At 45.7% G+C, this 14,316-nt stretch overlaps 1 pseudogene; it reads left to right on the top strand.

Annotated features, from left to right (window-relative positions):
• Positions 1–13,432: 13,432 nt before the first annotated feature.
• Positions 13,433–13,873, top strand: LOC125409635 (small ribosomal subunit protein eS12 pseudogene; annotated as a pseudogene).
• The last annotated feature ends 443 nt before the right edge of the window (positions 13,874–14,316 follow it).

Below are 14,316 nucleotides of genomic sequence, written 5' to 3'. Positions count from 1 at the left end.
ATCTCCTTCATGTTCCTTACATGTCTGTGCACGGGTGAGGAGAGGTGAAATAGACTCGTGCCACAGGCTGGGAAGCCGGTATATCACTTCCCACCTTCTTCCTACAAATGTTCCTCATCCCAGCGATCCGTGAATGGGTCTGAATATGGACTGAGTGTTAGCAACATTATACTTACCCGCAAGTATTTATTGAATATCTACTGCATTAGTCCCGGTATCTAGTTTATGGCTACATCAGTGAACAAAGGAAAGAAGAAAGAAAAAACTCATACAGCCATGAAATAACACTGTTGCAGAGTATGGCAAATATCTCTAAAGATGTCCGCCAAATTCTAACCACAGCAGCCTGTGTGTAATGTTCCTCCTATTAAGAAGTGTAAGCTGGGGGTGGTCGTGGCACATGTCTTTAATACAAGCACTTGGGAGGCAGAGGCAGGAAGATGTCAGTTAGTTGGGGGACAACCTGGTCTACAAAGCGAGTTCCAGGACAGCCAGGATGTTACACAGAGAAACCCTGTCTTGAAAAACCAAAGAAGAAGAAGAGGAAGAAGAAGAGAAAGAAGAAGAAGAAGAAGAAGAAGAAGAAGAAGAAGAAGAAGAAGAAGAAGAAGAAGAAGAAGAAGAGAATAAGAAGAAGCGTATGCCCTGCCCCAATTTAAACTGCCTTTGACCAATAGAATGTCTTAGAAATGGACTTGGGTCTTTTATGACCCTGCTCCTTAGGAGAATTGGCACCTGCTTTTTTAATGATGTATTTTATTTATTCGTTTTATTTTATATCTGTGTATGTGTGCTTGCCTGAGTTTATGTGCACCATGTGCTTGCAGGTACCTAAAGAGGCCAGAAGAGGGCATCAGATCTCCTGGACCTTGAGTTACAGGCAGTTGTGAATCAATGTGTGGGTGCTGGAAACCAAACTCAGTCCTCTATAATAGCAGAACTCTCAACACCAAACCGTCTCTTCAGTTCAGTTCAGAACTGATACCTTTTAATTTGATTTCATAGAGCCCAGATCTGCAACAAGAGAAGTCCAGACTTTACCGAGTCAGTTATTCTAACCACTGCAGCTAAGGTTCTAGACACACCAGGGGTTTCATCTTGTTATCCCAACCCTATCCAAGACTAAATTGTGTGGTGCCAGCCAACACCATGTAGAAAAAACCAATCAGGCAGTGGTTCAAGTGAGTTCAAGGCCAGCCTGATGTACAAAAAGAGTTCCAGGACAGGCTCCAAAACTACAGAGAAATCCTATCAAAAGGAGAAGAAAAAGAAGAAGGAAGAGGAGGAGGAGGAGGAGGAGGAGGAGGAGGAGGAGGAGGAGGAGGAGAAGGAGAAGGAGAAGGAGAAGAAGAAGAAGAAGAAGAAGAAGAAGAAGAAGAAGAAGAAGAAGAAGAAGGAAAGAAGGACCAGCTAGCCAAACCCAGCCACCTATAGTCATTAGGCATAATTAATCACTGTTGTTTTAAGCTCCTAATTCATGTTGTGCTTAAGCTAACAGATAACTAAAGTATGAGGGAGTCAGATCATAAATGATAATTATAAAATATTAACTAATAGTCACCTGATTTACCCTCAATTATCAGTATCTGTGTTGTTTAGCTTTTTCAACACTGTGGGAAAATACCTGTAAAACAAAAGGAAGATTTGTTTTTGAAACAGGGTCTCAAAATTTGCTATGTAGCCAAGGGTGACCCTGAGCTCCCAATCTTCCTGTTTTTGCCTCCAGAATACTGAGATTACAGCCATCCAACAAGGAAAAGTTTATTTTGGCTCATGGCTCTGAGGTTTTAGTCTGTAGTCATCCGATTCCATCACTGTGGACCCAAAGTAAAACTCATCATGGCAGTTGACGGAACAAAACCACTTACCTCATAGGCAGAAGCAGAAACAGACAGGATTGGATTAAGACAGAACACTCAAGGACTTACCCTAGGCCGTTGGATAGTTTTACCCATGTTCAGGGCAGGTCTGTGCAAACACCCATACAAACATGCTCAACTGTGTGGCTTACTAATCTCCAATCTCACTTGATCAAACCAAATTGATGATCACACAACTCTCAATTATTTCATTTAGGTCCATTATTCTTTCCAGCAAATATCCTCATACCCAGAACCTTCCTCACAGTCTCCCTCTTTGGGGCATAATTACATGGTGAGAACTGTCCTCATTAGTGCAGCCTTCACACCTGCCCTAATCTCCCAGAGTGTCTGGTACACAGTGCTCTGTGCAGTGGGCTGACTCTGCCAGCGGCTGGCTCTCTTTTCCAACCCACACTAGGTCACTGCTCTCATGGCAGTGCCTCCCATGAAGGGAAGACCTGATTGATAGTAATTCCAGTGCCTTCCCAAGCATCTGTCTACACTACCGCCCTTCCTTCTCTGGCCTTGCCTCCACATTCTGCATCTGGAGGGTACCTTCTGAATAGTGACGTTCCCCAGAGCAGGAAAGGCCCCTAGCAGATTGTCATTTGGTCTTCTGCTTACACCCATCCAGTCTTCCTGTGAGAATGGAGCCACCCCAATGTGCCTTTCAGTGTCTCACTCGATGCCCCCACTCCCACACTTAAACCCATCTTATTGGTGAATTTTACCACAGCCACGTTGATGGATTTAAGGATGGGGTATATAGGCAAAGCCCACTCAATCAGAGTGAATCTTGAGATATCTGGGCTTCCAACGGGCTTCCTTGTGTATGACTAATGTCAGCATGAAGTCCCTTTCTCCAGCAGGAAAACAACCAGAAACCCACAGAAGCAGAACCCAAGCAGAGGAGAGCAGCTCTGGAGAGTGGAGTGGGTGGACACAAGAAAAGGTGACATCGTCGGAACCTATAGTTCAGCAGCCATCTGGTCTCCTTAGCAGAGGAGTAAGAGGTGTCCTCGGGCTTAACGTCTCTCGGGCTAATGAGGAGATGGCTCAGCAGAGAGGGTACCTACTAACCAGACCCATGACCCAACTTCCATTCCTGGAGCCCACATAGTAGAGGGAGAGCCTCATCTTGTCCTCTGACCTCCACATGTACTCCACGGTCAGTATGCCCTGCCTCCAAATAAATGTTCTTTTAAAAAAATCACAGCCCGGGAGTTGGAGAGATGGTTCAGTCGCTAAGAGCACTGGCTGCTCTTCCAGAGGATCTGGGTTCAATTCCCAGCACCCACATGGCAGCTCACAACTGTCTGTAACTCCAGTTCTGGGAGATGTGACACCCTCACACAGATATACATACAGACAAAATACCAATGCACATAAATTAAGAATAAATACATCATTAAAAAAGTATTTTAGGGGGCTGGAGAGATGGCTCAGTGGTTAAGAGCATTGTTTGCTCTTCCAGAGGTCATGAGTTCAATTCCCAGCACCCACATGGTGGCTCACAACCATCTGTAATGAGGTCTGGTGCCCTCTTCTGACCTGCAGACATACACACAGACAGGATATTGTACTCATAATAAATAAATAAATATTTTTTTTTAAAAAAAAGTATTTTAGGGCCAGGAGGTGGTGACACATGCCTTTAATCCCAGAGCTCGGGATGCAGAGGCAGGTGGATCTCTTAGTTCGAGGTCAGCCCGGCCTACAAGAGCTAGTTCCAGGACAGGCTTCAAAACTACAGAGAAACCCTATCTCAAAAAAACAAAAATAAAAAGGTTTTAAAGAACAAACAAACAAACAAACAAACAAACACATCTTTCCACTCTGAAGGACAGAGGACAAATTCAGGAATGCTAACTACACTTTTCTGGCAGGTATCTGAACTACTCTTTGTGTGTGTGGGGGGGGGGGTGGGTGGGTGTGTGTGTATGTGTGTGTTAAAAGAACTTAATAAACCAGCTTACTTTGCAATAGTAACAACAGTTGTCTCATACATGGGAGACTGAGAACAAGGTAGTTGCTGTCTTCAGGCTGAGTACCTGTTCAGTTAAGTAGTCCATAGTGGCTGTCTCATACTGAAGAGGACAATAACCCATGATATGTGCCTCAGTAGTCCCAATCTGAAAGAACACATTGAGTGTTCCTTGGGGCCACTGGTCCTCGGTCAGTGACAGAAGCCTGGAAATGTTGGTTCTAATAGAAACAAAGGAATCAACAGCAGCAGCAACAGGCACCAAATGAGTTCAAGCAAATTGTCTTCCTTCCTCCATATACCTCCTTTAATCTGTGCTGCTACCTGAAGCTATATCATAAATGTCCTTGCTTCTTCTTCTTCTTCTTCTTCTTCTTCTTCTTCTTCTTCTTCTTCTTCTTCTTCTTCTTCTTCTTCTTTCTTCTTCTTCTTCTTCTTTTTTTTATTTTTTTTTTTTGAGACGGGTTTCTCTGTATAGCTCTGGCTGTCCTGGAACTCAGAGATCTGCCTGCCTCTGCCCCTGAGGTACCTTCATTGGATTTTTTTTAAAATTTTAATTTATTTATCTGATGAACTACTCTTAAGTATTATTTACAACTAGATAATTAAAGTTGCTAGGCCTGTAAACATGCTTGTAATCCCAGGACTAGACTGAGGCAGGGGGATTGGTTTGAGACCAGTCTAGGCTACATAAAGAGTTCATGAGACTGGAGAGATAGTTTAGCAGTTGTGAGTGTCTGTAATTCTTTCAAATGAGTCAAGTTCAGTTCTCAGCACCAATCCTGAGCAGCTAGCTCGTAAATGCTCGGAACTCCCGCTCCAGTGGGATCCTGTACCCTCTTCAGGCCTCCTCAGGTACTGCACTCATGTGCACATAGACATACGCATACAACTAATAAACTAAGTCCTTTTAAAAATGTTCATAAATCTACATCATCCTAAGAAGAAGAAGAAGAAGAAGAAGAAGAAGAAGAAGAAGAAGAAGAAGAAGAAGAAGAAGAAGAAGAAGAAGAAGAAGAAGAAGACAGAAAATCCTAGTGGGGAAAGGACATTTCTTTCCTATTGGAAACACAGATGTTCCAAGATCATGCTATTGGATGGGTTTTAGTTATGTACCCATTCATTTTGTTTGTTTGGTTGGTTGGTTTTGGTTTTTTCTTTTTTTTTTAATGATTTATTTACCTTTATTTCACTTGCAGACAGTTGTCAGCTATCATGTGGGGCCGAGAATCGAACCCGGGTCCTCTGGAAGAGCCATTAGTGCTCTTAACCAATGAGCCATCTCTCCAGCCCAGTTTTGGTTTTTTCAAGATACAGTCTCACTGTGTAGCTCAGGCTGTCTTGGAACTCACTATGTAGACACCAGACTGGCCTCAAACTCACAGAGATCCACCCGTGTCTGCATTCCCAAGTGCTGGTACTAAAGGTGTATGCCACTACACCCAGTTCACGTGTGCCCATTCTCAAACCAACATATGTGACGCTAGTGAGAATTCACTAACAGGCTAGGCTTGAGGAAGCTGGGCTGGGAGAATGGAGTAAGACATGGAGAAGAAGTTGTGGCCCACCAAGTAAGGAGATGGTACTGTTTTCTTTTCTTTTTTTTTAATTTTTTAACTTTATTTTATGTGAATTGATATGAAGGTGTCAGATAGATCCCCTGGAACTGGATTTTTAGACAGTTGTGAGCTGCCATATGGTTGCTGGGAATTGAACCCGGGTCTTCTTGGAAGAACAGTCAGAGTTCTTAACGACTGAGCCATCTCTCCAGCCCCGATGGTACTGTTTTCACAGGGAGGGTGAGTGATGTCTACTGAGGCAGGAGGATCAGAATTCCAGGCCATCCAGAGTTAATAAAGAAAAATCTGTGTAAAAGGAGGGAAGGAAGGAAGGAAGGAAGGAAAGAGAGAGGGGGGAATGGAGGGATGAACAAGGAGACCTGCTTGGGAAGCCATGGGAACGGTCTACAGCTCAGCCAGTCTGATCTCTGAGCACGTACCAGTGCCCAACCATGCAGTGTCCCGAATCTCAGAATTGGGCTCAAACTGCTATCTTCCCTTCAGACAGAAGGGCTGACCCCACTCTAGGGGGAGAGTGGGAACCTAAAGAGAAGACTGGCTTGCCTTTGAATTATGCACAGTGCAATGTCTTGGTGGCTTTGATGGTGTTTAATTAAATATTTGGCACATTTAATTAATTAAATATTTAAACGTTAAATACAGAATCGGATGTGACTTGGTGGACATTATGTCTCCATAGCCATTAGTCATTCAGAAGCCCCATGAATAGATCTCTGCAGCCTGGGCCTCCCTCCTGGTTTGCAGAAAGACTCCAGGAGACACTTGTTACCATCCCAAATTAATCTTCCCTCCATGGCTGGGATGCCCAGGCTCTGTTGCTTCACAGTATCCCACATCACCAGGCAGTGCACACAGCACCTGTGTGGGGGAGGGAGGTCTTATTGTTGCTCACAAAGTGGTGGAATAGGCCCCCCAAAACTGCGCCTGCCCCGTGAGTACACCTGCCGCATTCTCTCTCCAAACCAGCGTAGATGCATTCCTCGTGATCATGGCAGGAAGCATCCTCACTTCCAGCCACGTCCTCCACCCTTATCCTGCCATGTACCCAGAAGGTGTGACAGACTCCATGACAGCCATAGAGGGGGGGACACTGCCCCATGTCTGGGAACATGTTCCTCTGGTGACCCAGCATGGGGTGTGGTGACCTGCAGCTCTTCTCTGTTGAGTGTCCTAGGGACACTCTGAGGCACCTGTGTCCACCAATGGCACAGAGCTTACCTGGTCTTTTCATCTACTCTTTTGGGCCTCCTGGCTGATGTGCTTGGTTCCCCTCTCTTCTCTCTCCCTTCGCCTCCCCCTCTTCTCTCTCGGACTGTCCCTATCTCTGCCTGTTTTCCTTTATCAACAATAAACTTTCTCCTCCACCGCACCTAGGAACCGTCACGTCTTTTCTTTTTCGTTTCTGTTTCTCATTCATCGGCTTCTAAAAGCTCCTGGATCTGGGTCCCTTCCTTTTCCTTTTAGAGGGCTCACTTAAGATGACACCTGCTCCTGCAAGGCCCCTGTATTTAACATGGAACTAGGGGTGAGGGATTAAATAGGCAACTCCAGGCAGGGACAACTGACTGGCCACTAGATTGTCCTATCTAGCTTAAGTGCACCGGGGCCTGGGTGCTAACCACCCCACCCTCAAGCCCCCAGGCATCAGCAGAGATTGTGTGACACAGTACCGAAGACAAATGGAACCCTGGGGTGGGAAAGGAGGCTGGCCAAGAAGAAAGCTCAGAAGTGCCACCTACTGGTTACTGAGAGAAAGACCTGGGACTGATTCCAAACATAAAGGATGTCCAGGATCTCCTCTCCCCACTCCTAGGCAGAGTCTGGCCAGGATTAGGAACAGGGGAAACAAGCTACTTTGAGGTTTCCAGAATATTCTTTGAAATGAGTCAGGGGAGGGGGGGAATAAAATAAGGTTATAAATTTAGAACTATAAAATTAAAAACAAATAATAGCTTTTACACTGGAATATTAAAAAAATACTACCGGCTACTGAAGCAACACAGGTGCTCTGGGAGGACAGTCGCCTCCGCGTCGCACAGCGCTGGATTCTCCCAGTGCTCTTCCTTTGGATAGCCCCATTTGTGACCCAAAAATCTGGAACAAGAGATCCGCGTGCTCCTGATGGGAGGAGAAAACCGAAGTTCAGCACAGGCCCAGAACAAACACGCGGTGCCCAGCAGTGACCTTCCAGGGTCTGGGCCGGTTGGCTCTTCTGCACACCTCCCGGCCGGTCACCCAGCCTCATTTCCCTGCCCTTCATAAATATGCATGAAGCCTGAGAGACAGGGGCAGGCTTTCTCTCCCCCAACTCCCTTTTTATTTTTTAGGGAAAATTAAGCACAATGACAAACTTAGTTATTCATGCAAACCATGAGCCTGTTATCCTGATTATGCAGGACGCAAACTGTGAGTATCTGAGTGCCTACGCGCTCATCAAAGGCGCCATCGGGCCGCACGCGCCCCGGCCCTGTCCTCCTGGCCGCTGCCTTTGTACTCACTTCACGGCCAGAGAAGACGGCCATCTCCCTCTGACTGTGCGCTCCAAACTCAGGGACCCTTCCAAGCTCTATTTTAAAGGATTAATTAACCTTGTGAGATTGGCGGGGGGAAACTCCACCTGGCTATCTGTGCATGAAAGCATCCGCTCACCAGAGTATTTTAAGCCCACGGTGAAGACCATATGGTATTTCAAAGAACAGAAGTTGAAAGTACGGTACATATTTATTCCTTCCACAGAGTGCATGAAAGGGTTTAAGTATTTTATTAAAGCCTATATGTGCAGGCACGTGTGAGCACGTCTCTGTGTGTGTGTGCGCGCGCGCGTGCGTGTGTGTGTGTGTGTGTGTGTGCGCGCGTGTGAAGTGAGCGGAAATCTACTTGACGCATGGAAAAAATAAATTACACAGATTTATTTTCATCTCTCTGCCAAGCCACCCCATAGCAACAGTGAAAACTTGGTCTATGTAAACTCGAGAAAACAAGAAATATTTTATCAAGTCGACTCAACTCATAGGGCTACTGCCAATTTTTCCTTTTCCCTTTTTTTTTTTTTTAAACCGCCAACAGTACCCTGGAGTCTTTGGGCCAGGCAGAGGGAAGCAGCACAAGCTCGGGGCCACTGGCTCACAGCAAAGCTGTGACGACCTTGGTGCGACACTTCACTGGGTTGTCTCGAGACCGGAAAGTGCTCAGAACAGCAGCTCTGGACACAGAGCAAGGAGCGCGGGATTCCTACCTTGCAACCCCCTAGCTCTGGAATGTAAAAGAGTCTGTGGATTTGATCCCACTCCCTTTTATATGTAAAGTTCCATGGTAGTCCATCAGGAAGCAAGGCTTCCTATTTAAATGGTTAGTTTGGTTTGGGTTAACACCATCCGGGGTCACCATGATAACTTCTGACCAATCAGAGTTCAGCATCTTCCTGGCCTCCAGTGACCGGGTCAAGGAATGGTCAAAAGACCCAGAGCAGGCCTGCTCCTTGAATTACTGGAGAAAGAGGCTCTCCTGTGGGGACAGGCTTCTCAATGCACAGCTCTTGGCTAGCCCAGTTGTAGGTAAAAGTCATACGCACCGGGGCTGCAGAAGTTAGCACTTCAGTGCTTTCGCTGTGCGCCTGGGTTTGGTTCCCAACACCCACATGGCAGTTTAGAATCATGTATAAACAATTCCAGTTCCTGTGGACCGGTAGCTCTCTTCTGAACTCTGGGGGCACCAGACACATGTATGATATGCAGGCAAGACTTTTTTTTTGAGACAGGGTTTTTTGAGATGGGGTTTCTCTGTGTCTAGCCCTGTAACTACTGTAACTCGCTCTGTGGACCAGGCTAGCCTCGAACTCTCAAAGATCCTCCCGCCTTTGCCTCCCAAGTGCTGGCTTGCACCACCACTCCTCGGATACAGAAAGAATTGGAACAGAATTAGGTTCCTGGTGTACCCATCAGAGGCCCACCCTTGTAACCTACTTCCACTGTCTAGATTCTCACCTCTTAAAATATTCCCACCAGCTGGGACAAAGTATTCAAAACATGAGCTAGTGGGTGACAGTTCAGATTTAAACTGTGACAAAGCAAGCTGGTTGAGTTCAAGTGTTCGTGGAACTAACTCTTCTCTCTTGACAGATTCACAAATCTGATCAACCTAAAGAAAAATAATAATAATAATAATAATAATAATAATAATAATAATAATAATAATAATAGCATGGAAACTACCAAATCACTCTGCCTGCAGTTCCCAAACTCGTCAGACGGGGGAGCAATGAGTCCTGCTCCTGAGATCTGACAGAGGTGGGGCCTCTTGAGCAGGGCCTTGAGAGGAGTTTAAGGATTAGGAAGAGACTTCCAGAAAATGGTCTCCTGGTGCACAATCCCAGGAAGGCATTTATGGTCTCACCAGTTCATTAAGAGCACACAGTTCAGGTACCAGCAAGACATTGAAATCCCCAGGCCTCCCTTTACAGCATCAGTATCAAAAAGATAAAGACTCCAGGCAGCCTCCAGCCGTCTTTGTTTGCTTTCTTCTTGACTTTGAGGGTGAGAAACTTGTTCCAATCATAATATCTAAGTGGGAAAATACAATTTCCTTTATGATTTACATCCAGGTTTTCTTGGGCTTTGTGCGTTGTTGAATCATGTCAGATTGCAACTTGGACACTTTTTTTTTTTATTGCTTGGATTGTTCGTTTGTTGAAATAGCCTCACTCTACAGCCCAAGCTGACCTCTCACTCAAGAGCCTCCTGCCTTGGCCTCCCAAATGCGGAGATTACCAGCATGTGCCACCGTACGTGGTTCCCTCAGCCACCTTAGATGCTCCTCTCCACCTGCTATTTCTCCCGAGTTCCCGAGGCCAACAGAGTCAAGCTCGGAGGTCCTGCTAGGCTCACGGCGAAATAACACATAATAGTCACACACACAGCAATGGGGACATTGAACTTTCAGCCACCGTCCGTCCTCAGCAAAGGGAGTGAGGCCATACAGTGAGAGTCCAGCCAGGCTAATTGCCCACTTAAATGTGCTCTTTGGATCTGAATGTTGCCTAGAGCCAGAGTGATGGCTCATACTTGTAATCCCAGCACTGGGAGTCCAAGGTCAAAAATTAGAGGCCAACCTGGGCCACGAAGTGAATGGCACAGAAGAGAAGACAGAGATACTGATGACCACATTCAGTCATTCCACAGTGTTTACACACAGCCAATATCATATTCAACACTGCAAATCTGTAAAATGTATTCCAGTTGTGCCTTAAAAATAGACGTTCTGGGACTGGTGGCACATACCTTTAATCCCTGCACTCTGGAGGCAGAGGCAAGCAGATCTCGGTGAGTTCGAGGGCAGCCTGGTCCACAGGACAAATTCCAAGACAGCCAGGGCTACGCCAAGAAACCCAATCTTGATAAAACAAAACAATAAAAAGAAATAAACCCCCGAGGTTATGTGGAAATTCATTTGCCAGGAGGTGGTTATATATGCCTTTAATTCCAACACTTGGGAGGGAGAAGCAGGTGGATCTCTGAATTTGAGGCCAGCCTGATCTACAGAGTGAGTTCCAGGACAGTCAGGGCTATGCAGGTTCCTGGCTACACTCTGCCTTGAAAAAACAAAACAGAGAGGAGGATTCAACATTTCAATGCTTTCCAAATTCTAGAGTCTCCAATATCTTATCACAACATGAAAAATATTTGAAACTGCATAACATAGGAAAGCATAATTCTAGAGAAAAGAGATACAAACAACGTAGTTTTAGATTATAAAATTAGCCATTGTTAAAGATTTATTTTTATTTTCTGTATGCCGAGTGTTTTTCTTGCATGCGTATCTGTGTGCCATGTGAATGACTGTTGCCCAAGGAGACCAGAGGAGGGTGTTGGGTCCCCTGGAACTGGAGTTATGGAGAGTTGTGGCCAGGCATAGTGGTGCACGCTTTTAATCCCAGAGCTGGGGAGGCAGAGGCAGACAATCTCTGTGAGTTCAAGTGTGTGCATGGTCTGCTTAATGAGCTCCAGGACAGCCAGATCTACATGGTAAGACCCTGTCTTGAAAAAAAAACAAAATAAACAAACAAGCAAGCAAAAAAAGAGAGAGAGAGAGAGAGAGAAAGAGGAGAGAGAGAGAGCAAAAAGACAAAACAAAAGGATGGTGGTGAGCTGCCACGTGAGTGCTGGAGACCAAACCCAGGACCTTTGCAAAGTAGCCCATTCCCATTCTCTTAGCCACTGAGCTATTTCTCCAGTACCTCCTCGTCCTCCTCCTTCTCCTCCTCCTCTTCCTCCTCTTCTTCCTCCTCTTCTTCCTCCTCTTCTTCTTCTTCTTTTTCTTTTGGATTTTTTTCAAGACAAGGTTTCTCTTTAGCTTTGGTGCCTGTCCTGGAACTAGCTCTTGTAGACCAGGCTGGCCTCGAACTCACAGAGATCTGCCTGCCTCTGCCTCCCGAGTGCTGGGATTAAAAGCGTGTGCTACCACTGCCTGGCCCCTTTACTACTCTTAAAAAATTATGTGTGTGTGTTAGGGGGGAGTGCCAGAAGGCACCACATTCTCTGTTATTGAAGTTACAGGCTATTGTGAGCCACCAGGCAGGTTCTGGGATCCAAACTCCAGCCCTCTGCAAAAGCAAAAGCAGCAAGTGCTGTTAACCACTGCACCATCTCTCCAGCACCAGCCTTTAATGTTTAAAAACAGTGAACAGGCTGAATATTCCATATCTAAAATGTTTCAGACCAGAACTATCTTGGATTTTAGAATTTTTTTCCTTTTCTTTCTCTTTCCATCTTCCTTTATTTCTTTCTTGTGTGTGTGAGAGAGAGACAGACAGACAAAGACACAGAGACAGAGAGAGAAAGCGAGTGACCAGGTCCTTTAATAACACTGGCGCCAATTGAAGCTGGAGTAGGAGATGCAGCAGCAATCCAAAAACAAGGAAAGTCCTCACATTTATAGATCTTAAAGGGAAGTTTACAGAGGACAGGGTATATGAGTTTAGAGGGAGGGGTATCTGGTCTTAAAGGGAGGGATCTTGAGCTTAGAGGGAGGGGACCCTGGTCTTAGAGGGAGGAGTCTCTGAGTTTAGAGAGAGAGGCTCCTGAGTTTAGCAGTTTGGGGAAGGTACTGGATACGAACTAAGATGTGGCTGATCCCCTCTTTAGAGGCAGCCTCTGGGATTCCAGTCTTTTTGTTTGTATGCATAAAAAAGAATGACTTCATACAACAGGGTTAGAGGGAGGTGGGATCCAGCTTGTGGTTGTCAACCTCAATTCTGGTTACTACCTGCTAAATTGGAGCATTGTGGGAGTTTAAAGTCAAGCGCCTACCCTCTCCATTCCATACCAGTTGGTCCACTAGTGATTCCTTATTCAAGAGCTGAGGTCTGTCCCCAGGACTCTCCAAGAGTTGCTCCCCTAAGATGGGATCAAAAGTTGAACTTGGGACTGGAGAAATGACTCCATGGTTAGGAGAGCTTGCGGCTCTTTGAGGGGACCCACGTTCAATTCCGAGATCCTACACCACATGGCTTCCAACTGCCTGTGACTCCAAATCCAAGGGATCCTACCACCTCTTCTGGCCTCCACAGGGTAACTGCACACAGATGCCCACCTCCATTTACAACACATCAGACACACAAGCAAAATGAATAAATAATTCTTTTAAAAAAGCGTTGGGTTGGAGAGATGGTTCAGTGTTAAGAGTATTTAGTGCTCTGCCAGAGGACTCAGACTCCCTTCTCAGCATCCACATGACATCTGCAATCTAGATTCCAGGGGAACCAATGCCTTCTTCTGGCCTCTGTGGGCACCAGATACACATGTGGTGCAAAGACATACCCTCAGGCAAAACACACATACACATAAAATAAAATAAAAATAAATTTTAAGGTTTTATTAATGAGAGGTAGAAGGAGTATCAAGGAAAAGTCAGAGGAAAGAATTGGGTGAACATGATAAAAATACATTGGATAGCTTTTTCCCCTGCCGCCACCCGAGTTGCGCGGAGGCGGGGCCACGGGTGTGTTCAAGATTCAGCCTCTCCCGTAATCCACCGCCATGGCCGAGGAAGGCATTGCTGCTGGAGGTGTAATGAACGTCAACACTGCTCTTCAAGAGGTGCTGAAGACCACCCTCATCCACGATGGCCTCGCACGTGATATCCGTGAAGCTGCCAAAGCCTTAGACAAGCGCCAAGCCCATCTCTGTGTGCTTGCATCCAACTGTGATGAGCCTATGTATGTCAAGTTGGTGGAGGCACTTTGTGCTGAGCACCAAATCAACCTAATTAAGGTTGACGACAACAAGAAACTCGGGGAATGGGTAGGCCCCTGTAAAACTGATCGAGAGGGAACGCCACGGAAAGTAGCTGGTTGCAACTGTGTAGTGGTTAAGGACTACGGCAAAGAATCCCAGGCCAAGGATGTCATCGAAGAGTACTTCAAGGGCAAGAAATGAATAAATAAAAAATTTGGCTCATTAAAAAAAAACAAACATTGGATACATGTATAAAATTCTCAAATAATTAATAAAATATGTATATTTTTGTTGTTATTTGTTTGTTTTTTTGAAACAGGGTCCTATCTGTCCTGGAGCTCACTATGTAGAGCAGGCTGGTCTCAAACTTGCAGAGATCCTCTAGCCTCTCCCTCCCGAGTGCTGGCATTAAAGGCATGCACCACCATGTCAAGCATGTATATGTTTTAACAAAGAGCTGAATTCATATCTGATTGAAGTGTAGGGTGTGTTGTCCTTGCATTCCAGGAGATGGTTTTATCCTGGAAAAATGAGCAGACACACGGTAGTTTGGTGGGAGTGGGGGTAATGAGGAAGATCGGGAGATCCTGACCACAGAGCCCGGAGATGTAAGATGTGGAAGCAGACATAGTCTTCTTGGTGGAGTGAGAGAGGATGAA

Source organism: Myodes glareolus, chromosome 1, assembly GCF_982192425.1.
Source record: "Myodes glareolus chromosome 1, mMyoGla1.1, whole genome shotgun sequence".
NCBI lineage: Eukaryota > Metazoa > Chordata > Mammalia > Rodentia > Cricetidae > Myodes > Myodes glareolus.
This window is presented reverse-complemented; position numbering and strand designations above follow the sequence as displayed.